The sequence below is a fragment of the Syngnathus scovelli genome, unplaced genomic scaffold, assembly GCF_024217435.2.
Source record: "Syngnathus scovelli strain Florida unplaced genomic scaffold, RoL_Ssco_1.2 HiC_scaffold_47, whole genome shotgun sequence".
In the NCBI taxonomy this organism is placed as follows: domain Eukaryota; kingdom Metazoa; phylum Chordata; class Actinopteri; order Syngnathiformes; family Syngnathidae; genus Syngnathus; species Syngnathus scovelli.
The window spans coordinates 168804-192500 of NW_026061570.1; the positions used below are offsets into that span (position 1 = coordinate 168804).

The 23697-nt window shown below is 63.2% G+C and overlaps 3 non-coding genes across 3 annotated transcripts; all 3 read left to right on the forward strand.

Moving 5' to 3' along the window:
* The first annotated feature begins 3355 nt into the window (after positions 1–3355).
* Positions 3356–3474, forward strand: LOC125968212 (5S ribosomal RNA). Its single transcript, XR_007481130.1, has one exon. It is a non-coding gene; the product is annotated as a 5S ribosomal RNA (ribosomal RNA).
* Positions 3475–4108: 634 nt separating this feature from the next.
* Positions 4109–4227, forward strand: LOC125968243 (5S ribosomal RNA). The gene has a single exon (XR_007481160.1). It is a non-coding gene; the product is annotated as a 5S ribosomal RNA (ribosomal RNA).
* Positions 4228–5061: 834 nt separating this feature from the next.
* Positions 5062–5180, forward strand: LOC125968228 (5S ribosomal RNA). The gene has a single exon (XR_007481145.1). It is a non-coding gene; the product is annotated as a 5S ribosomal RNA (ribosomal RNA).
* Positions 5181–23697: the final 18517 nt, after the last annotated feature.

Genomic DNA, 23697 nt, shown 5'->3' on the forward strand with positions numbered 1-23697 from the left:
CTCCCGGATGTGCCGGGCGGGTGCGCGAGCTCGCCGGCCGCTGGAAGTCGAATGAGGCGCCGCGACCACCTCCGCGGTGCTTATTAACAGCCGATCCGCTCGGCGGGGGCTATTTTCGGCCACTTGGCTCGTGCGCACAGCCTCCCGGATGTGCCGGGCGGGTGCGCGAGCTCGCCGGCCGCTGGAAGTCGAATGAGGCGCCGCGACCACCTCCGCGGTGCTTATAAACAGCCGATCCGCTCGGCGGGGGCTATTTTCGGCCACTTGGCTCGTGCGCACGGCCTCCCGGATGTGCCGGGCGGGTGCGCGAGCTCGCCGGCCGCTTGAAGTCGAATTAGGCGCCGCGACCACCTCCGCGGTGCTTATTAACAGCCGATCCGCTCGGCGGTGGCTATTTTCGGCCACTTGGCTCGTGCGCACGGCCTCCCGGATGTGCCGGGCGGGTGCGCGAGCTCGCCGGCCGCTTGAAGTCGAATGAGGCGCCGCGACCACCTCCGCGGTGCTTATAAACAGCCGATCCGCTCGGCGGGGGCTATTTTCGGCCACTTGGCTCGTGCGCACGGCCTCCCGGATGTGCCGGGCGGGTGCGCGAGCTCGCCGGCCGCTGGAAGTCGAATGAGGCGCCGCGACCACCTCCGCGGTGCTTATAAACAGCCGATCCGCTCGGCGGGGGCTATTTTCGGCCACTTGGCTCGTGCGCACGGCCTCCCGGATGTGCCGGGCGGGTGCGCGAGCTCGCCGGCCGCTGGAAGTCGAATGAGGCGCCGCGACCACCTCCGCGGTGCTTATAAACAGCCGATACGTTCGGCGGGGGCTATTTTCGGCCACTTGGCTCGTGCGCACGGCCTCCCGGATGTGCCGGGCGGGTGCGCGAGCTCGCCGGCCGCTGGAAGTCGAATGAGGCGCCGCGACCACCTCCGCGGTGCTTATAAACAGCCGATCCGCTCGGCGGGGGCTATTTTCGGCCACTTGGCTCGTGCGCACGGCCTCCCGGATGTGCCGGGCGGGTGCGCGAGCTCGCCGGCCGCTGGAAGTCGAATGAGGCGCCGCGACCACCTCCGCGGTGCTTATAAACAGCCGATCCGCTCGGCGGGGGCTATTTTCGGCCACTTGGCTCGTGCGCACGGCCTCCCGGATGTGCCGGGCGGGTGCGCGAGCTCGCCGGCCGCTGGAAGTCGAATGAGGCGCCGCGACCACCTCCGGGGTGCTTATAAACAGCCAATGCGCTCGGCGGGGGCTATTTTCGGCCACTTGGCTCGTGCGCACGGCCTCCCGGATGTGCCGGGCGGGTGCGCGAGCTCGCCGGCCGCTGGAAGTCGAATGAGGCGCCGCGACCACCTCCGCGGTGCTTATAAACAGCCGATCCGCTCGGCGGGGGCTATTTTCGGCCACTTGGCTCGTGCGCACGGCCTCCCGGATGTGCCGGGCGGGTGCGCGAGCTCGCCGGCCGCTGGAAGTCGAATGAGGCGCCGCGACCACCTCCGCGGTGCTTATAAACAGCCAATCCGCTCGGCGGGGGCTATTTTCGGCCACTTGGCTCGTGCGCACGGCCTCCCGGATGTGCCGGGCGGGTGCGCGAGCTCGCCGGCCGCTGGAAGTCGAATGAGGCGCCGCGACCACCTCCGCGGTGCTTATAAACAGCCGATCCGCTCGGCGGGAGCTATTTTCGGCCACTTGGCTCGTGCGCACGGCCTCCCGGATGTGCCGGGCGGGTGCGCGAGCTCGCCGGCCGCTGGAAGTCGAATGAGGCGCCGCGACCACCTCCGCGGTGCTTATAAACAGCCGATCCGCTCGGCGGGGGCTATTTTCGGCCACTTGGCTCGTGCGCACGGCCTCCCGGATGTGCCGGGCGGGTGCGCGAGCTCGCCGGCCGCTGGAAGTCGAATGAGGCGCCGCGACCACCTCCGCGGTGCTTATAAACAGCCGATCCGCTCGGCGGGGGCTATTTTCGGCCACTTGGCTCGTGCGCACGGCCTCCCGGATGTGCCGGGCGGGTGCGCGAGCTCGCCGGCCGCTGGAAGTCGAATAAGGCGCCGCGACCACCTCCGCGGTGCTTATAAACAGCCGATCCGCTCGGCGGGGGCTATTTTCGGCCACTTGGCTCGTGCGCACGGCCTCCCGGATGTGCCGGGCGGGTGCGCGAGCTCGCTGGCCGCTGGAAGTCGAATGAGGCGCCGCGACCACCTCCGCGGTGCTTATAAACAGCCGATCCGCTCGGCGGGGGCTATTTTCGGCCACTTGGCTCGTGAGCACGGCCTCCCGGATGTGCCGGGCGGGTGCGCGAGCTCGCCGGCCGCTGGAAGTCGAATGAGGCGCCGCGACCACCTCCGCGGTGCTTATAAACAGCCGATCCGCTCGGCGGGGGCTATTTTCGGCCACTTGGCTCGTGCGCACGGCCTCCCGGATGTGCCGGGCGGGTGCGCGAGCTCGCCGGCCGCTGGAAGTCGAATGAGGCGCCGCGACCACCTCCGCGGTGCTTATAAACAGCCGATCCGCTCGGCGGGGGCTATTTTCGGCCACTTGGCTCGTGCGCACGGCCTCCCGGATGTGCCGGGCGGGTGCGCGAGCTCGCCGGCCGCTGGAAGTCGAATGAGGCGCCGCGACCACCTCCGCGGTGCTTATAAACAGCCGATCCGCTCGGCGGGGGCTATTTTCGGCCACTTGGCTCGTGCGCACGGCCTCCCGGATGTGCCGGGCGGGTGCGCGAGCTCGCCGGCCGCTGGAAGTCCAATGAGGCGCCGCGATCTCCTCCGCGGTGCTTATAAAGTGCCGATCCGCTCGGCTTGGAGCTATTTCCGGCCTCCCGTTGGTGCCGGGCGGCGTGCGCGAGCTCGCCGGCCGCGATCTCCTCCGCGGTGCTTATAAACAGCAGCATGCGCACGGCCTCCCAGAATTTGAACACATTTCGTCAATAAATTTCGCATATTGAATTTTGAAGTTTAATATAATGCAACAATTGAGCTCGACTTATACAAAGGATATATCATAAAATCGTAAATTTCCGTCGAATTTTAGGGGGTCGACTTATACACCGAGTCGACCTGTACACCGGCAAATACGGTAAATACGATTAAATAAAATGATACGACTGGCATAAAAACAAATATAAACCACATAAAAATAAAAGTCACCATTACGTTGAATTATTGGGAGCACCGAGCTTGTTTCTCAGAAACGAGCCGGTCCCATCCAGGCGTAATCGGAGACAATGAAACCCGAAGTGGTTAAGGTTTGTCTTTTAATGCAGGATGCTTGGTCTCCATGTGCCGAAGCAGTTTTGAAGGCTTCATTGGCTCGCTCGCTAGTTTCAGGGGCGATTGTGTCTATTAAATGCAAAATGTTGGGTCACCTCACGGCTTACGGCCATACTACCCTGAGAACGCCCGATCTCGTCCGATCTCGGAAGCTAAGCAGGGTCGGGCCTGGTTAGTACTTGAATGGGAGACCGCCTGGGAATACCAGGTGCTGTAAGCTTTTTCTTTTTCTTATGTGCACTTCAATCGTTTAAGAAGCTATTTTTTACAACACCCATCACGAATGGCATCCGGAAACAGCAAGCCTAATTTAAACTCCGACATTGAAACTATAACACGAGTTTGAAAGCTATATTATGTGGTGACATCCACAGCATTGTAGTTAAATTTTTTACCGCTAGAGAGCAGACTATGTACAGTGAGCATGGCTCCCTGTGAACTCAAAGCAGCAGGCTTGACTTGTAAAAGAACCCAACACAACACTTCCATGAAGTGTTTTTAAACTTTTCAAGGCATTTATTTTGATTCAGCAAAATGCAGGTCGCAACGGCAAATTCGTGCTACCGCATAAAAAGCTGTCAATAACTTTTCATGATAGCCATGTTTCCAGAAAACACCAAAAGCCTTGGAAGAAAGACTGTTTCGGCCCTGGTTGTAAAAAAAACAAAAAAAAACAAAAGTGAAGGGTGACCGTCCGGGAATACCAGGTGCTGAAAGCCTTTTTTTTTTTTTTTTTTTTTCCCACGTCAATTGTGAAAGGAAACTTTTACCACAGCCATCAAGTCACGCCGCTGCTTGGCATGGTTTCAGGGGCGATTGTGTCTATAAAATGAAAAATTCTGAGCGGTCTCACGGCTTACGGCCATACTACCCTGAGAGCGCCCGATCTCGTCCGATCTCGGAGGCTAAGCAGGGTCGGGCCTGGTTAGTACTTGGATGGGAGACCGCCTGGGAATACCAGTTACCGTAAGCTTTTTTTTTTTTCTTATGTGCACTTCAATCGTTTAAGCCAAGAACTTTTTACAGCACCCATCAAGAATGGCATTCGGAAACTGCAAGCCTAGTTTGAACTCCGACACTGAAACTACAACACGAGTTTAAAACCTACATTGTGTGGCGACAGCCATAGCATTGCAGTTCACGTTTTTACCGCTAGAGGACAGACTATGTACAGTGAATAAAGAGCATGGCTCCCTGTGAACTCAAAGCAGCAGTCTTTACTTGTAAAAGATCCCAGCACAACACATTGTGCTTCCATGTAGTGTTTTTACCTTTTTCATGACATTTATTTTGATACAGCCAAATGCAGGTTTTGTGCACTTCACTTTTCCGTTGGGCATTCGCGTAGAACCCTATTCCAGTTACGGCCAGATTCTTTTAGACTAGTGGTACCCAAACTTTCTTGCGCCACGGACCGGCTACGCGTCAGAAATATTTTTGCGGACCTGCCTTTATATATATAAATAAACAATAAATCTATATAAATAAATACTACATTTATAATAAATATATATAAATAGGATTAAATAAAATGATACGACTGGCATAAAAACAAATATAAACCACATAAAAATAAAAGTCACCATTACGTTGAATTATTGGGAGCACCGAGCTTGTTTCTCAGAAACGAGCCGGTCCCATCCAGGCGTAATCGGAGACAATAAAACCCAAAGTGGTTAAGGTTTGTCTTTTAATGCAGGATGCTTGGTCTCCATGTGCCGAAGCAGTTTTGAAGGCTTCATTGGCTTGCTCGCTAGTTTCAGGGGCGATTGTGTCTATAAAATGCAAAATGTTGGGTCACCTCACGGCTTACGGCCATACTACCCTGAGAACGCCTGATCTCGTCTGATCTCCGAAGCTAAGCAGGGTCGGGCCTGGTTAGTACTTGGATGGGAGACTGCCTGGGAATACCAGGTGCTGTAAGCTTTTTCTTTTTCTTATGTGCACTTCAAGCTCTTTTTTTTTTTTTTCTTATGTGCACTTCAATCGTTTAAGCCAAGAACTTTTTACAGCACCCATCACGAATGGCATTCGGAAACTGCAAGCCTAGTTTGAACTCCGACACTGAAACTACAACACGAGTTAAAAACCTCTATGTACAGTGAATAAAGAGCATGGCTCCCTGTGAACTCAAAGCAGCAGTCTTTACTTGTAAAAGAACCCAGCACAACACATTGCGCTTCCATGTAGTGTTTTTACCTTTTTCATGACATTTATTTTGATACAGCCAAATGCAGGTTTTGTGCACTTCACTTTTCCGTTGGGCATTCGCGTAGAACCCTATTCCAGTTACGGCCAGATTCTTTTAGACTAGTGGTCCCCAACCTTTCTTGCGCCACGGACCGGCTACGCGTCAGAAATATTTTTGCGGACCTGCCTTTATATATATAAATAAACAATAAATCTATATAAATAAATACTACATTTATAATAAGTATATATACCGTATTTGCCGGTGTATTGGTCGACCTTTTTCGATCCAAAATCGACCGAAAAAAATCGACCTCGACTTATACACCGAGTCATAAAATTTAACTTCGTACTCATCGCTTCAAATGTGATGGTAACCAAGGCCGTTTCTCATGCATCTCATTGTGCGTTGCACTTAGAAAATTTGAACCGGGCGGCGTGCGCGAGTGCGCGGCCCGCTGGAAGTCGAATGAGGCGCCGCGACCACCTCCGCGGTGCTTATAAACAGCCGATCCGCTCGGCGGGGGCTATTTTCGGCCACTTGGCTCGTGCGCACGGCCTCCCGGATGTGCCGGGCGGGTGCGCGAGCTCGCCGGCCGCTGGAAGTCGAATGAGGCGCCGCGACCACCTCCGCGGTGCTTATTAACAGCCGATCCGCTCGGCGGGGGCTATTTTCGGCCACTTGGCTCGTGCGCACAGCCTCCCGGATGTGCCGGGCGGGTGCGCGAGCTCGCCGGCCGCTGGAAGTCGAATGAGGCGCCGCGACCACCTCCGCGGTGCTTATAAACAGCCGATCCGCTCGGCGGGGGCTATTTTCGGCCACTTGGCTCGTGCGCACGGCCTCCCGGATGTGCCGGGCGGGTGCGCGAGCTCGCCGGCCGCTTGAAGTCGAATGAGGCGCCGCGACCACCTCCGCGGTGCTTATTAACAGCCGATCCGCTCGGCGGTGGCTATTTTCGGCCACTTGGCTCGTGCGCACGGCCTCCCGGATGTGCCGGGCGGGTGCGCGAGCTCGCCGGCCGCTGGAAGTCGATTGAGGCGCCGCGACCACCTCCGCGGTGCTTATAAACAGCCGATCCGCTCGGCGGGGGCTATTTTCGGCCACTTGGCTTGTGCGCACGGCCTCCCGGATGTGCCGGGCGGGTGCGCGATCTCGCCGGCCGCTGGAAGTCGAATGAGGCGCCGCGACCACCTCCGCGGTGCTTATAAACAGCCGATCCGCTCGGCGGGGGCTATTTTCGGCCACTTGGCTCGTGCGCACGGCCTCCCGGATGTGCCGGGCGGGTGCGCGAGCTCGCCGGCCGCTGGAAGTCGAATGAGGCGCCGCGACTGTTAGAGATTTGCTCACTCCAACTTATTTTGCAAGAACGAAACAGGAGACAAGCAAGTTCTTTTGTACACCTGCAGGTGGAGAGTCCATTCGTCGCTGTCTGAACAGCGATTATCGAATGAAGTCTAAAAGTCTCCTCCCTGCAAGGGCATATTTATTAGGAGGAACAGAGTGGGGGTGGGAGTGGACAGGTTTGGTGAACCCCCGGCCTCTGATAAGATCAGAGCAGGGGGTGTTTTACACTATTGTGGGAAACAGACTCTGCATTGTGAGGGCCAGACGTGATTGATTTAATTATTACATTGTGAGGGCCAGACGTGATTGATTTAATCATTACATTGTGAGGGCAAGACAGGATTGATTTAATCATTACATTGTGAGGGCCAGACGTGATTGATTTAATCATTACAGTCTACATTCCAACATAATCATAGGATCAAACTAACCTGAAAACCCTAACAGCGACCACCTCCGCGGTGCTTATAAACAGCCGATCCGCTCGGCGGGGGCTATTTTCGGCCACTTGGCTCGTGCGCACGGCCTCCCGGATGTGCCGGGCGGGTGCGCGAGCTCGCCGGCCGCTGGAAGTCGAATGAGGCGCCGCGACCACCTCCGCGGTGCTTATAAACAGCCGATCCGCTCGGCGGGGGCTATTTTCGGCCACTTGGCTCGTGCGCACGGCCTCCCGGATGTGCCGGGCGGGTGCGCGAGCTCGCCGCCCGCCGGAAGTCGAATGAGGCGCCGCGACCACCTCTGCGGTGCTTATAAACAGCCGATCCGCTCGGCGGGGGCTATTTTCGGCCACTTGGCTCGTGCGCACGGCCTCCCGGATGTGCCGGGCGGGTGCGCGAGCTCGCCGGCCGCCGGAAGTCGAATGAGGCGCCGCGACCACCTCCGCGGTGCTTATAAACAGCCGATCCGCTCGGCGGGGGCTATTTTCGGCCACTTGGCTCGTGCGCACGGCCTCCCGGATGTGCCGGGCGGGTGCGCGATCTCGCCGGCCGCTGGAAGTCGAATGAGGCGCCGCGACCACCTCCGCGGTGCTTATAAACAGCCGATCCGCTCGGCGGGGGCTATTTTCGGCCACTTGGCTCGTGCGCACGGCCTCCCGGATGTGCCGGGCGGGTGCGCGAGCTCGCCGGCCGCTGGAAGTCGAATGAGGCGCCGCGACCACCTCCGCGGTGCATATAAACAGCCGATCCGATCGGCGGGGGCTATTTTCGGCCACTTGGCTCGTGCGCACGGCCTCCCGGATGTGCCGGGCGGGTGCGCGAGCTCGCCGGCCGCTGGAAGTCGAATGAGGCGCCGCGACCACCTCCGCGGTGCTTATAAACAGCCGATCCGCTCGGCGGGGGCTATTTTCGGCCACTTGGCTCGTGCGCACGGCCTCCCGGATGTGCCGGGCGGGTGCGCGAGCTCGCCGGCCGCTGGAAGTCGAATGAGGCGCCGCGACCACCTCCGCGGTGCTTATAAACAGCCGATCCGCTCGGCGGGGGCTATTTTCGGCCACTTGGCTCGTGCGCACGGCCTCCCGGATGTGCCGGGCGGGTGCGCGAGCTCGCCGGCCGCTGGAAGTCGAATGAGCCGCCGCTACCACCTCCGCGGTGCTTATAAACAGCCGATCCGCTCGGCGGGGGCTATTTTCGGCCACTTGGCTCGTGCGCACGGCCTCCCGGATGTTCCGGGCGGGTGCGCGAGCTCGCCGGCCGCTGGAAGTCGAATGAGGCGCCGCGACCACCTCCGCGGTGCTTATAAACAGCCGATCCGCTCGGCGGGGGCTATTTTCGGCCACTTGGCTCGTGCGCACGGCCTCCCGGATGTGCCGGGCGGGTGCGCGAGCTCGCCGGCCGCTGGAAGTCGAATGAGGCGCCGCGACCACCTCCGCGGTGCTTATAAACAGCCGATCCGCTCGGCGGGGGCTATTTTCGGCCACTTGGCTCGTGCGCACGGCCTCCCGGATGTGCCGGGCGGGTGCGCGAGCTCGCCGGCCGCTGGAAGTCGAATGAGGCGCCGCGACCACCTCCGCGGTGCTTATAAACAGCCGATCCGCTCGGCGGGGGCTATTTTCGGCCACTTGGCTCGTGCGCACGGCCTCCCGGATGTGCCGGGCGGGTGCGCGAGCTCGCCGGCCGCTGGAAGTCGAATGAGGCGCCGCGACCACCTCCGCGGTGCTTATAAACAGCCGATCCGCTCGGCGGGAGCTATTTTCGGCCACTTGGCTCGTGCGCACGGCCTCCCGGATGTGCCGGGCGGGTGCGCGAGCTCGCCGGCCGCTGGAAGTCGAATGAGGCGCCGCGACCACCTCCGCGGTGCTTATAAACAGCCGATCCGCTCGGCGGGGGCTATTTTCGGCCACTTGGCTCGTGCGCACGGCCTCCCGGATGTGCCGGGCGGGTGCGCGGGCTCGCCGGCCGCTGGAAGTCGAATGAGGCGCCGCGACCACCTCCGCGGTGCTTATAAACAGCCGATCCGCTCGGCGGGGGCTATTTTCGGCCACTTGGCTCGTGTGCACGGCCTCCCGGATGTGCCGGGCGGGTGCGCGAGCTCGCCGGCCGCTGGAAGTCGAATGAGGCGCCGCGACCACCTCCGCGGTGCTTATAAACAGCCGATCCGCTCGGCGGGGGCTATTTTCGGCCACTTGGCTCGTGCGCACGGCCTCCCGGATGTGCCGGGCGGGTGCGCGAGCTCGCCGGCCGCTGGAAGTCGATTGAGGCGCCGCGACCACCTCCGCGGTGCTTATAAACAGCCGATCCGCTCGGCGGGGGCTATTTTCGGCCACTTGGCTTGTGCGCACGGCCTCCCGGATGTGCCGGGCGGGTGCGCGATCTCGCCGGCCGCTGGAAGTCGAATGAGGCGCCGCGACCACCTCCGCGGTGCTTATAAACAGCCGATCCGCTCGGCGGGGGCTATTTTCGGCCACTTGGCTCGTGCGCACGGCCTCCCGGATGTGCCGGGCGGGTGCGCGAGCTCGCCGGCCGCTGGAAGTCGAATGAGGCGCCGCGACTGTTAGAGATTTGCTCACTCCAACTTATTTTGCAAGAACGAAACAGGAGACAAGCAAGTTCTTTTGTACACCTGCAGGTGGAGAGTCCATTCGTCGCTGTCTGAACAGCGATTATCGAATGAAGTCTAAAAGTCTCCTCCCTGCAAGGGCATATTTATTAGGAGGAACAGAGTGGGGGTGGGAGTGGACAGGTTTGGTGAACCCCCGGCCTCTGATAAGATCAGAGCAGGGGGTGTTTTACACTATTGTGGGAAACAGACTCTGCATTGTGAGGGCCAGACGTGATTGATTTAATTATTACATTGTGAGGGCCAGACGTGATTGATTTAATCATTACATTGTGAGGGCAAGACAGGATTGATTTAATCATTACATTGTGAGGGCCAGACGTGATTGATTTAATCATTACAGTCTACATTCCAACATAATCATAGGATCAAACTAACCTGAAAACCCTAACAGCGACCACCTCCGCGGTGCTTATAAACAGCCGATCCGCTCGGCGGGGGCTATTTTCGGCCACTTGGCTCGTGCGCACGGCCTCCCGGATGTGCCGGGCGGGTGCGCGAGCTCGCCGGCCGCTGGAAGTCGAATGAGGCGCCGCGGCCACCTCCGCGGTGCTTATAAACAGCCGATCCGCTCGGCGGGGGCTATTTTCGGCCACTTGGCTCGTGCGCACGGCCTCCCGGATGTGCCGGGCGGGTGCGCGGGCTCGCCGGCCGCTGGAAGTCGAATGAGGCGCCGCGACCACCTCCGCGGTGCTGATAAACAGCCGATCCGCTCGGCGGGGGCTATTTTCGGCCACTTGGCTCGTGCGCACGGCCTCCCGGATGTGCCGGGCGGGTGCGCGAGCTCGCCGGCCGCTTGAAGTCGAATGAGGCGCCGCGACCACCTCCGCGGTGCTTATAAACAGCCGATCCGCTCGGCGGGGGCTATTTTCGGCCACTTGGCTCGTGCGCACGGCCTCCCGGATGTGCCGGGCGGGTGCGCGGGCTCGCCGGCCGCTGGAAGTCGAATGAGGCGCCGCGACCACCTCCGCGGTGCTTATAAACAGCCGATCCGCTCGGCGGGGGCTATTTTCGGCCACTTGGCTCGTGTGCACGGCCTCCCGGATGTGCCGGGCGGGTGCGCGAGCTCGCCGGCCGCTGGAAGTCGAATGAGGCGCCGCGACCACCTCCGCGGTGCTTATAAACAGCCGATCCGCTCGGCGGGGGCTATTTTCGGCCACTTGGCTCGTGCGCACGGCCTCCCGGATGTGCCGGGCGGGTGCGCGAGCTCGCCGGCCGCTGGAAGTCGATTGAGGCGCCGCGACCACCTCCGCGGTGCTTATAAACAGCCGATCCGCTCGGCGGGGGCTATTTTCGGCCACTTGGCTTGTGCGCACGGCCTCCCGGATGTGCCGGGCGGGTGCGCGATCTCGCCGGCCGCTGGAAGTCGAATGAGGCGCCGCGACCACCTCCGCGGTGCTTATAAACAGCCGATCCGCTCGGCGGGGGCTATTTTCGGCCACTTGGCTCGTGCGCACGGCCTCCCGGATGTGCCGGGCGGGTGCGCGAGCTCGCCGGCCGCTGGAAGTCGAATGAGGCGCCGCGACTGTTAGAGATTTGCTCACTCCAACTTATTTTGCAAGAACGAAACAGGAGACAAGCAAGTTCTTTTGTACACCTGCAGGTGGAGAGTCCATTCGTCGCTGTCTGAACAGCGATTATCGAATGAAGTCTAAAAGTCTCCTCCCTGCAAGGGCATATTTATTAGGAGGAACAGAGTGGGGGTGGGAGTGGACAGGTTTGGTGAACCCCCGGCCTCTGATAAGATCAGAGCAGGGGGTGTTTTACACTATTGTGGGAAACAGACTCTGCATTGTGAGGGCCAGACGTGATTGATTTAATTATTACATTGTGAGGGCCAGACGTGATTGATTTAATCATTACATTGTGAGGGCAAGACAGGATTGATTTAATCATTACATTGTGAGGGCCAGACGTGATTGATTTAATCATTACAGTCTACATTCCAACATAATCATAGGATCAAACTAACCTGAAAACCCTAACAGCGACCACCTCCGCGGTGCTTATAAACAGCCGATCCGCTCGGCGGGGGCTATTTTCGGCCACTTGGCTCGTGCGCACGGCCTCCCGGATGTGCCGGGCGGGTGCGCGAGCTCGCCGGCCGCTGGAAGTCGAATGAGGCGCCGCGACCACCTCCGCGGTGCTTATAAACAGCCGATCCGCTCGGCGGGGGCTATTTTCGGCCACTTGGCTCGTGCGCACGGCCTCCCGGATGTGCCGGGCGGGTGCGCGAGCTCGCCGCCCGCCGGAAGTCGAATGAGGCGCCGCGACCACCTCTGCGGTGCTTATAAACAGCCGATCCGCTCGGCGGGGGCTATTTTCGGCCACTTGGCTCGTGCGCACGGCCTCCCGGATGTGCCGGGCGGGTGCGCGAGCTCGCCGGCCGCCGGAAGTCGAATGAGGCGCCGCGACCACCTCCGCGGTGCTTATAAACAGCCGATCCGCTCGGCGGGGGCTATTTTCGGCCACTTGGCTCGTGCGCACGGCCTCCCGGATGTGCCGGGCGGGTGCGCGATCTCGCCGGCCGCTGGAAGTCGAATGAGGCGCCGCGACCACCTCCGCGGTGCTTATAAACAGCCGATCCGCTCGGCGGGGGCTATTTTCGGCCACTTGGCTCGTGCGCACGGCCTCCCGGATGTGCCGGGCGGGTGCGCGAGCTCGCCGGCCGCTGGAAGTCGAATGAGGCGCCGCGACCACCTCCGCGGTGCATATAAACAGCCGATCCGATCGGCGGGGGCTATTTTCGGCCACTTGGCTCGTGCGCACGGCCTCCCGGATGTGCCGGGCGGGTGCGCGAGCTCGCCGGCCGCTGGAAGTCGAATGAGGCGCCGCGACCACCTCCGCGGTGCTTATAAACAGCCGATCCGCTCGGCGGGGGCTATTTTCGGCCACTTGGCTCGTGCGCACGGCCTCCCGGATGTGCCGGGCGGGTGCGCGAGCTCGCCGGCCGCTGGAAGTCGAATGAGGCGCCGCGACCACCTCCGCGGTGCTTATAAACAGCCGATCCGCTCGGCGGGGGCTATTTTCGGCCACTTGGCTCGTGCGCACGGCCTCCCGGATGTGCCGGGCGGGTGCGCGAGCTCGCCGGCCGCTGGAAGTCGAATGAGCCGCCGCTACCACCTCCGCGGTGCTTATAAACAGCCGATCCGCTCGGCGGGGGCTATTTTCGGCCACTTGGCTCGTGCGCACGGCCTCCCGGATGTTCCGGGCGGGTGCGCGAGCTCGCCGGCCGCTGGAAGTCGAATGAGGCGCCGCGACCACCTCCGCGGTGCTTATAAACAGCCGATCCGCTCGGCGGGGGCTATTTTCGGCCACTTGGCTCGTGCGCACGGCCTCCCGGATGTGCCGGGCGGGTGCGCGAGCTCGCCGGCCGCTGGAAGTCGAATGAGGCGCCGCGACCACCTCCGCGGTGCTTATAAACAGCCGATCCGCTCGGCGGGGGCTATTTTCGGCCACTTGGCTCGTGCGCACGGCCTCCCGGATGTGCCGGGCGGGTGCGCGAGCTCGACGGCCGCTGGAAGTCGAATGAGGCGCCGCTACCACCTCCGCGGTGCTTATAAACAGCCGATCCGCTCGGCGGGGGCTATTTTCGGCCACTTGGCTCGTGCGCACGGCCTCCCGGATGTGCCGGGCGGGTGCGCGAGCTCGCCGGCCGCTGGAAGTCGAATGAGGCGTCGCGACCACCTCCGCGGTGCTTATAAACAGCCGATCCGCTCGGCGGGGGCTATTTTCGGCCACTTGGCTCGTGCGCACGGCCTCCCGGATGTGCCGGGCGGGTGCGCGAGCTCGCCGGCCGCTGGAAGTCGAATGAGGCGCCGCGACCACCTCCGCGGTGCTTATAAACAGCCGATCCGCTCGGCGGGGGCTATTTTCGGCCACTTGGCTCGTGCGCACGGCCTCCCGGATGTGCCGGGCGGGTGCGCGAGCTCGCCGGCCGCTTGAAGTCGAATGAGGCGCCGCGACCACCTCCGCGGTGCTTATTAACAGCCGATCCGCTCGGCGGTGGCTATTTTCGGCCACTTGGCTCGTGCGCACGGCCTCCCGGATGTGCCGGGCGGGTGCGCGAGCTCGCCGGCCGCTTGAAGTCGAATGAGGCGCCGCGACCACCTCCGCGGTGCTTATAAACAGCCGATCCGCTCGGCGGGGGCTATTTTCGGCCACTTGGCTCGTGCGCACGGCCTCCCGGATGTGCCGGGCGGGTGCGAGAGCTCGCCGCCCGCCGGAAGTCGAATGAGGCGCCGCGACCACCTCTGCGGTGCTTATAAACAGCCGATCCGCTCGGCGGGGGCTATTTTCGGCCACTTGGCTCGTGCGCACGGCCTCCCGGATGTGCCGGGCGGGTGCGCGAGCTCGCCGGCCGCTGGAAGTCGAATGAGGCGCCGCGACCACCTCCGCGGTGCTTATAAACAGCCGATCCGCTCGTCGGGGGCTATTTTCGGCCACTTGGCTCGTGCGCACGGCCTCCCGGAGTTGCCGGGCGGGTGCGCGAGCTCGCCGGCCGCTGGAAGTCGAATGAGGCGCCGCGACCACCTCCGCGGTGCTTACAAACAGCCGATCCGCTCGGCGGGGGCTATTTTCGGCCACTTGGCTCGTGCGCACGGCCTCCCGGATGTGCCGGGCGGGTGCGCGAGCTCGCCGGCCGCTGGAAGTCGATTGAGGCGCCGCGACCACCTCCGCGGTGCTTATAAACAGCCGATCCGCTCGGCGGGGGCTATTTTCGGCCACTTGGCTTGTGCGCACGGCCTCCCGGATGTGCCGGGCGGGTGCGCGATCTCGCCGGCCGCTGGAAGTCGAATGAGGCGCCGCGACCACCTCCGCGGTGCTTATAAACAGCCGATCCGCTCGGCGGGGGCTATTTTCGGCCACTTGGCTCGTGCGCACGGCCTCCCGGATGTGCCGGGCGGGTGCGCGAGCTCGCCGGCCGCTGGAAGTCGAATGAGGCGCCGCGACTGTTAGAGATTTGCTCACTCCAACTTATTTTGCAAGAACGAAACAGGAGACAAGCAAGTTCTTTTGTACACCTGCAGGTGGAGAGTCCATTCGTCGCTGTCTGAACAGCGATTATCGAATGAAGTCTAAAAGTCTCCTCCCTGCAAGGGCATATTTATTAGGAGGAACAGAGTGGGGGTGGGAGTGGACAGGTTTGGTGAACCCCCGGCCTCTGATAAGATCAGAGCAGGGGGTGTTTTACACTATTGTGGGAAACAGACTCTGCATTGTGAGGGCCAGACGTGATTGATTTAATTATTACATTGTGAGGGCCAGACGTGATTGATTTAATCATTACATTGTGAGGGCAAGACAGGATTGATTTAATCATTACATTGTGAGGGCCAGACGTGATTGATTTAATCATTACAGTCTACATTCCAACATAATCATAGGATCAAACTAACCTGAAAACCCTAACAGCGACCACCTCCGCGGTGCTTATAAACAGCCGATCCGCTCGGCGGGGGCTATTTTCGGCCACTTGGCTCGTGCGCACGGCCTCCCGGATGTGCCGGGCGGGTGCGCGAGCTCGCCGGCCGCTGGAAGTCGAATGAGGCGCCGCGACCACCTCCGCGGTGCTTATAAACAGCCGATCCGCTCGGCGGGGGCTATTTTCGGCCACTTGGCTCGTGCGCACGGCCTCCCGGATGTGCCGGGCGGGTGCGCGAGCTCGCCGCCCGCCGGAAGTCGAATGAGGCGCCGCGACCACCTCTGCGGTGCTTATAAACAGCCGATCCGCTCGGCGGGGGCTATTTTCGGCCACTTGGCTCGTGCGCACGGCCTCCCGGATGTGCCGGGCGGGTGCGCGAGCTCGCCGGCCGCCGGAAGTCGAATGAGGCGCCGCGACCACCTCCGCGGTGCTTATAAACAGCCGATCCGCTCGGCGGGGGCTATTTTCGGCCACTTGGCTCGTGCGCACGGCCTCCCGGATGTGCCGGGCGGGTGCGCGATCTCGCCGGCCGCTGGAAGTCGAATGAGGCGCCGCGACCACCTCCGCGGTGCTTATAAACAGCCGATCCGCTCGGCGGGGGCTATTTTCGGCCACTTGGCTCGTGCGCACGGCCTCCCGGATGTGCCGGGCGGGTGCGCGAGCTCGCCGGCCGCTGGAAGTCGAATGAGGCGCCGCGACCACCTCCGCGGTGCATATAAACAGCCGATCCGATCGGCGGGGGCTATTTTCGGCCACTTGGCTCGTGCGCACGGCCTCCCGGATGTGCCGGGCGGGTGCGCGAGCTCGCCGGCCGCTGGAAGTCGAATGAGGCGCCGCGACCACCTCCGCGGTGCTTATAAACAGCCGATCCGCTCGGCGGGGGCTATTTTCGGCCACTTGGCTCGTGCGCACGGCCTCCCGGATGTGCCGGGCGGGTGCGCGAGCTCGCCGGCCGCTGGAAGTCGAATGAGGCGCCGCGACCACCTCCGCGGTGCTTATAAACAGCCGATCCGCTCGGCGGGGGCTATTTTCGGCCACTTGGCTCGTGCGCACGGCCTCCCGGATGTGCCGGGCGGGTGCGCGAGCTCGCCGGCCGCTGGAAGTCGAATGAGCCGCCGCTACCACCTCCGCGGTGCTTATAAACAGCCGATCCGCTCGGCGGGGGCTATTTTCGGCCACTTGGCTCGTGCGCACGGCCTCCCGGATGTTCCGGGCGGGTGCGCGAGCTCGCCGGCCGCTGGAAGTCGAATGAGGCGCCGCGACCACCTCCGCGGTGCTTATAAACAGCCGATCCGCTCGGCGGGGGCTATTTTCGGCCACTTGGCTCGTGCGCACGGCCTCCCGGATGTGCCGGGCGGGTGCGCGAGCTCGCCGGCCGCTGGAAGTCGAATGAGGCGCCGCGACCACCTCCGCGGTGCTTATAAACAGCCGATCCGCTCGGCGGGGGCTATTTTCGGCCACTTGGCTCGTGCGCACGGCCTCCCGGATGTGCCGGGCGGGTGCGCGAGCTCGCCGGCCGCTGGAAGTCGAATGAGGCGCCGCGACCACCTCCGCGGTGCTTATAAACAGCCGATCCGCTCGGCGGGGGCTATTTTCGGCCACTTGGCTCGTGCGCACGGCCTCCCGGATGTGCCGGGCGGGTGCGCGAGCTCGCCGGCCGCTGGAAGTCGAATGAGGCGCCGCGACCACCTCCGCGGTGCTTATAAACAGCCGATCCGCTCGGCGGGAGCTATTTTCGGCCACTTGGCTCGTGCGCACGGCCTCCCGGATGTGCCGGGCGGGTGCGCGAGCTCGCCGGCCGCTGGAAGTCGAATGAGGCGCCGCGACCACCTCCGCGGTGCTTATAAACAGCCGATCCGCTCGGCGGGGGCTATTTTCGGCCACTTGGCTCGTGCGCACGGCCTCCCGGATGTGCCGGGCGGGTGCGCGGGCTCGCCGGCCGCTGGAAGTCGAATGAGGCGCCGCGACCACCTCCGCGGTGCTTATAAACAGCCGATCCGCTCGGCGGGGGCTATTTTCGGCCACTTGGCTCGTGTGCACGGCCTCCCGGATGTGCCGGGCGGGTGCGCGAGCTCGCCGGCCGCTGGAAGTCGAATGAGGCGCCGCGACCACCTCCGCGGTGCTTATAAACAGCCGATCCGCTCGGCGGGGGCTATTTTCGGCCACTTGGCTCGTGCGCACGGCCTCCCGGATGTGCCGGGCGGGTGCGCGAGCTCGCCGGCCGCTGGAAGTCGATTGAGGCGCCGCGACCACCTCCGCGGTGCTTATAAACAGCCGATCCGCTCGGCGGGGGCTATTTTCGGCCACTTGGCTTGTGCGCACGGCCTCCCGGATGTGCCGGGCGGGTGCGCGATCTCGCCGGCCGCTGGAAGTCGAATGAGGCGCCGCGACCACCTCCGCGGTGCTTATAAACAGCCGATCCGCTCGGCGGGGGCTATTTTCGGCCACTTGGCTCGTGCGCACGGCCTCCCGGATGTGCCGGGCGGGTGCGCGAGCTCGCCGGCCGCTGGAAGTCGAATGAGGCGCCGCGACTGTTAGAGATTTGCTCACTCCAACTTATTTTGCAAGAACGAAACAGGAGACAAGCAAGTTCTTTTGTACACCTGCAGGTGGAGAGTCCATTCGTCGCTGTCTGAACAGCGATTATCGAATGAAGTCTAAAAGTCTCCTCCCTGCAAGGGCATATTTATTAGGAGGAACAGAGTGGGGGTGGGAGTGGACAGGTTTGGTGAACCCCCGGCCTCTGATAAGATCAGAGCAGGGGGTGTTTTACACTATTGTGGGAAACAGACTCTGCATTGTGAGGGCCAGACGTGATTGATTTAATTATTACATTGTGAGGGCCAGACGTGATTGATTTAATCATTACATTGTGAGGGCAAGACAGGATTGATTTAATCATTACATTGTGAGGGCCAGACGTGATTGATTTAATCATTACAGTCTACATTCCAACATAATCATAGGATCAAACTAACCTGAAAACCCTAACAGCGACCACCTCCGCGGTGCTTATAAACAGCCGATCCGCTCGGCGGGGGCTATTTTCGGCCACTTGGCTCGTGCGCACGGCCTCCCGGATGTGCCGGGCGGGTGCGCGAGCTCGCCGGCCGCTGGAAGTCGAATGAGGCGCCGCGGCCACCTCCGCGGTGCTTATAAACAGCCGATCCGCTCGGCGGGGGCTATTTTCGGCCACTTGGCTCGTGCGCACGGCCTCCCGGATGTGCCGGGCGGGTGCGCGGGCTCGCCGGCCGCTGGAAGTCGAATGAGGCGCCGCGACCACCTCCGCGGTGCTGATAAACAGCCGATCCGCTCGGCGGGGGCTATTTTCGGCCACTTGGCTCGTGCGCACGGCCTCCCGGATGTGCCGGGCGGGTGCGCGAGCTCGCCGGCCGCTTGAAGTCGAATGAGGCGCCGCGACCACCTCCGCGGTGCTTATAAACAGCCGATCCGCTCGGCGGGGGCTATTTTCGGCCACTTGGCTCGTGCGCACGGCCTCCCGGATGTGCCGGGCGGGTGCGCGGGCTCGCCGGCCGCTGGAAGTCGAATGAGGCGCCGCGACCACCTCCGCGGTGCTTATAAACAGCCGATCCGCTCGGCGGGGGCTATTTTCGGCCACTTGGCTCGTGTGCACGGCCTCCCGGATGTGCCGGGCGGGTGCGCGAGCTCGCCGGCCGCTGGAAGTCGAATGAGGCGCCGCGACCACCTCCGCGGTGCTTATAAACAGCCGATCCGCTCGGCGGGGGCTATTTTCGGCCACTTGGCTCGTGCGCACGGCCTCCCGGATGTGCCGGGCGGGTGCGCGAGCTCGCCGGCCGCTGGAAGTCGATTGAGGCGCCGCGACCACCTCCGCGGTGCTTATAAACAGCCGATCCGCTCGGCGGGGGCTATTTTCGGCCACTTGGCTTGTGCGCACGGCCTCCCGGATGTGCCGGGCGGGTGCGCGATCTCGCCGGCCGCTGGAAGTCGAATGAGGCGCCGCGACCACCTCCGCGGTGCTTATAAACAGCCGATCCGCTCGGCGGGGGCTATTTTCGGCCACTTGGCTCGTGCGCACGGCCTCCCGGATGTGCCGGGCGGGTGCGCGAGCTCGCCGGCCGCTGGAAGTCGAATGAGGCGCCGCGACTGTTAGAGATTTGCTCACTCCAACTTATTTTGCAAGAACGAAACAGGAGACAAGCAAGTTCTTTTGTACACCTGCAGGTGGAGAGTCCATTCGTCGCTGTCTGAACAGCGATTATCGAATGAAGTCTAAAAGTCTCCTCCCTGCAAGGGCATATTTATTAGGAGGAACAGAGTGGGGGTGGGAGTGGACAGGTTTGGTGAACCCCCGGCCTCTGATAAGATCAGAGCAGGGGGTGTTTTACACTATTGTGGGAAACAGACTCTGCATTGTGAGGGCCAGACGTGATTGATTTAATTATTACATTGTGAGGGCCAGACGTGATTGATTTAATCATTACATTGTGAGGGCAAGACAGGATTGATTTAATCATTACATTGTGAGGGCCAGACGTGATTGATTTAATCATTACAGTCTACATTCCAACATAATCATAGGATCAAACTAACCTGAAAACCCTAACAGCGACCACCTCCGCGGTGCTTATAAACAGCCGATCCGCTCGGCGGGGGCTATTTTCGGCCACTTGGCTCGTGCGCACGGCCTCCCGGATGTGCCGGGCGGGTGCGCGAGCTCGCCGGCCGCTGGAAGTCGAATGAGGCGCCGCGACCACCTCCGCGGTGCTTATAAACAGCCGATCCGCTCGGCGGGGGCTATTTTCGGCCACTTGGCTCGTGCGCACGGCCTCCCGGATGTGCCGGGCGGGTGCGCGAGCTCGCCGCCCGCCGGAAGTCGAATGAGGCGCCGCGACCACCTCTGCGGTGCTTATAAACAGCCGATCCGCTCGGCGGGGGCTATTTTCGGCCACTTGGCTCGTGCGCACGGCCTCCCGGATGTGCCGGGCGGGTGCGCGAGCTCGCCGGCCGCCGGAAGTCGAATGAGGCGCCGCGACCACCTCCGCGGTGCTTATAAACAGCCGATCCGCTCGGCGGGGGCTATTTTCGGCCACTTGGCTCGTGCGCACGGCCTCCCGGATGTGCCGGGCGGGTGCGCGATCTCGCCGGCCGCTGGAAGTCGAATGAGGCGCCGCGACCACCTCCGCGGTGCTTATAAACAGCCGATCCGCTCGGCGGGGGCTATTTTCGGCCACTTGGCTCGTGCGCACGGCCTCCCGGATGTGCCGGGCGGGTGCGCGAGCTCGCCGGCCGCTGGAAGTCGAATGAGGCGCCGCGACCACCTCCGCGGTGCATATAAACAGCCGATCCGATCGGCGGGGGCTATTTTCGGCCACTTGGCTCGTGCGCACGGCCTCCCGGATGTGCCGGGCGGGTGCGCGAGCTCGCCGGCCGCTGGAAGTCGAATGAGGCGCCGCGACCACCTCCGCGGTGCTTATAAACAGCCGATCCGCTCGGCGGGGGCTATTTTCGGCCACTTGGCTCGTGCGCACGGCCTCCCGGATGTGCCGGGCGGGTGCGCGAGCTCGCCGGCCGCTGGAAGTCGAATGAGGCGCCGCGACCACCTCCGCGGTGCTTATAAACAGCCGATCCGCTCGGCGGGGGCTATTTTCGGCCACTTGGCTCGTGCGCACGGCCTCCCGGATGTGCCGGGCGGGTGCGCGAGCTCGCCGGCCGCTGGAAGTCGAATGAGCCGCCGCTACCACCTCCGCGGTGCTTATAAACAGCCGATCCGCTCGGCGGGGGCTATTTTCGGCCACTTGGCTCGTGCGCACGGCCTCCCGGATGTTCCGGGCGGGTGCGCGAGCTCGCCGGCCGCTGGAAGTCGAATGAGGCGCCGCGACCACCTCCGCGGTGCTTATAAACAGCCGATCCGCTCGGCGGGGGCTATTTTCGGCCACTTGGCTCGTGCGCACGGCCTCCCGGATGTGCCGGGCGGGTGCGCGAGCTCGCCGGCCGCTGGAAGTCGAATGAGGCGCCGCGACCACCTCCGCGGTGCTTATAAACAGCCGATCCGCTCGGCGGGGGCTATTTTCGGCCACTTGGCTCGTGCGCACGGCCTCCCGGATGTGCCGGGCGGGTGCGCGAGCTCGACGGCCGCTGGAAGTCGAATGAGGCGCCGCTACCACCTCCGCGGTGCTTATAAACAGCCGATCCGCTCGGCGGGGGCTATTTTCGGCCACTTGGCTCGTGCGCACGGCCTCCCGGATGTGCCGGGCGGGTGCGCGAGCTCGCCGGCCGCTGGAAGTCGAATGAGGCGTCGCGACCACCTCCGCGGTGCTTATAAACAGCCGATCCGCTCGGCGGGGGCTATTTTCGGCCACTTGGCTCGTGCGCACGGCCTCCCGGATGTGCCGGGCGGGTGCGCGAGCTCGCCGGCCGCTGGAAGTCGAATGAGGCGCCGCGACCACCTCCGCGGTGCTTATAAACAGCCGATCCGCTCGGCGGGGGCTATTTTCGGCCACTTGGCTCGTGCGCACGGCCTCCCGGATGTGCCGGGCGGGTGCGCGAGCTCGCCGGCCGCTTGAAGTCGAATGAGGCGCCGCGACCACCTCCGCGGTGCTTATTAACAGCCGATCCGCTCGGCGGTGGCTATTTTCGGCCACTTGGCTCGTGCGCACGGCCTCCCGGATGTGCCGGGCGGGTGCGCGAGCTCGCCGGCCGCTTGAAGTCGAATGAGGCGCCGCGACCACCTCCGCGGTGCTTATAAACAGCCGATCCGCTCGGCGGGGGCTATTTTCGGCCACTTGGCTCGTGCGCACGGCCTCCCGGATGTGCCGGGCGGGTGCGCGAGCTCGCCGCCCGCCGGAAGTCGAATGAGGCGCCGCGACCACCTCTGCGGTGCTTATAAACAGCCGATCCGCTCGGCGGGGGCTATTTTCGGCCACTTGGCTCGTGCGCACGGCCTCCCGGATGTGCCGGGCGGGTGCGCGAGCTCGCCGGCCGCTGGAAGTCGAATGAGGCGCCGCGACCACCTCCGCGGTGCTTATAAACAGCCGATCCGCTCGTCGGGGGCTATTTTCGGCCACTTGGCTCGTGCGCACGGCCTCCCGGAGTTGCCGGGCGGGTGCGCGAGCTCGCCGGCCGCTGGAAGTCGAATGAGGCGCCGCGACCACCTCCGCGGTGCTTACAAACAGCCGATCCGCTCGGCGGGGGCTATTTTCGGCCACTTGGCTCGTGCGCACGGCCTCCCGGATGTGCCGGGCGGGTGCGCGAGCTCGCCGGCCGCTGGAAGTCGAATGAGGCGCCGCGCCCACCTCCGCGGTGCTTATAAACAGCCGATCCGCTCGGCGGGGGCTATTTTCGGCCACTTGGCTCGTGCGCACGGCCTCCCGGATGTGCCGGGCGGGTGCGCGAGCTCGCCAGCCGCTGGAAGTCGAATGAGGCGCCGCGACCACCTCCGCGGTGCTTATAAACAGCCGATCCGCTCGGCGGGGGCTATTTTCGGCCACTTGGCTCGTGCGCACGGCCTCCCGGATGTGCCGGGCGGGTGCGCGAGCTCGCCGGCCGCTGGAAGTCGAATGAGGCGCCGCGACCACCTCCGCGGTGCTTATTAACAGCCGATCCGCTCGGCGGGGGCTATTTTCGGCCACTTGGCTCGTGCGCACAGCCTCCCGGATGTGCCGGGCGGGTGCGCGAGCTCGCCGGCCGCTGGAAGTCGAATGAGGCGCCGCGACCACCTCCGCGGTGCTTATAAACAGCCGATCCGCTCGGCGGGGGCTATTTTCGGCCACTTGGCTCGTGCGCACGGCCTCCCGGATGTGCCGGGCGGGTGCGCGAGCTCGCCGGCCGCTTGAAGTCGAATTAGGCGCCGCGACCACCTCCGCGGTGCTTATTAACAGCCGATCCGCTCGGCGGTGGCTATTTTCGGCCACTTGGCTCGTGCGCACGGCCTCCCGGATGTGCCGGGCGGGTGCGCGAGCTCGCCGGCCGCTTGAAGTCGAATGAGGCGCCGCGACCACCTCCGCGGTGCTTATAAACAGCCGATCCGCTCGGCGGGGGCTATTTTCGGCCACTTGGCTCGTGCGCACGGCCTCCCGGATGTGCCGGGCGGGTGCGCGAGCTCGCCGGCCGCTGGAAGTCGAATGAGGCGCCGCGACCACCTCCGCGGTGCTTATAAACAGCCGATCCGCTCGGCGGGGGCTATTTTCGGCCACTTGGCTCGTGCGCACGGCCTCCCGGATGTGCCGGGCGGGTGCGCGAGCTCGCCGGCCGCTGGAAGTCGAATGAGGCGCCGCGACCACCTCCGCGGTGCTTATAAACAGCCAATCCGCTCGGCGGGGGCTATTTTCGGCCACTTGGCTCGTGCGCACGGCCTCCCGGATGTGCCGGGCGGGTGCGCGAGCTCGCCGGCCGCTGGAAGTCGAATGAGGCGCCGCGACCACCTCCGCGGTGCTTATAAACAGCCG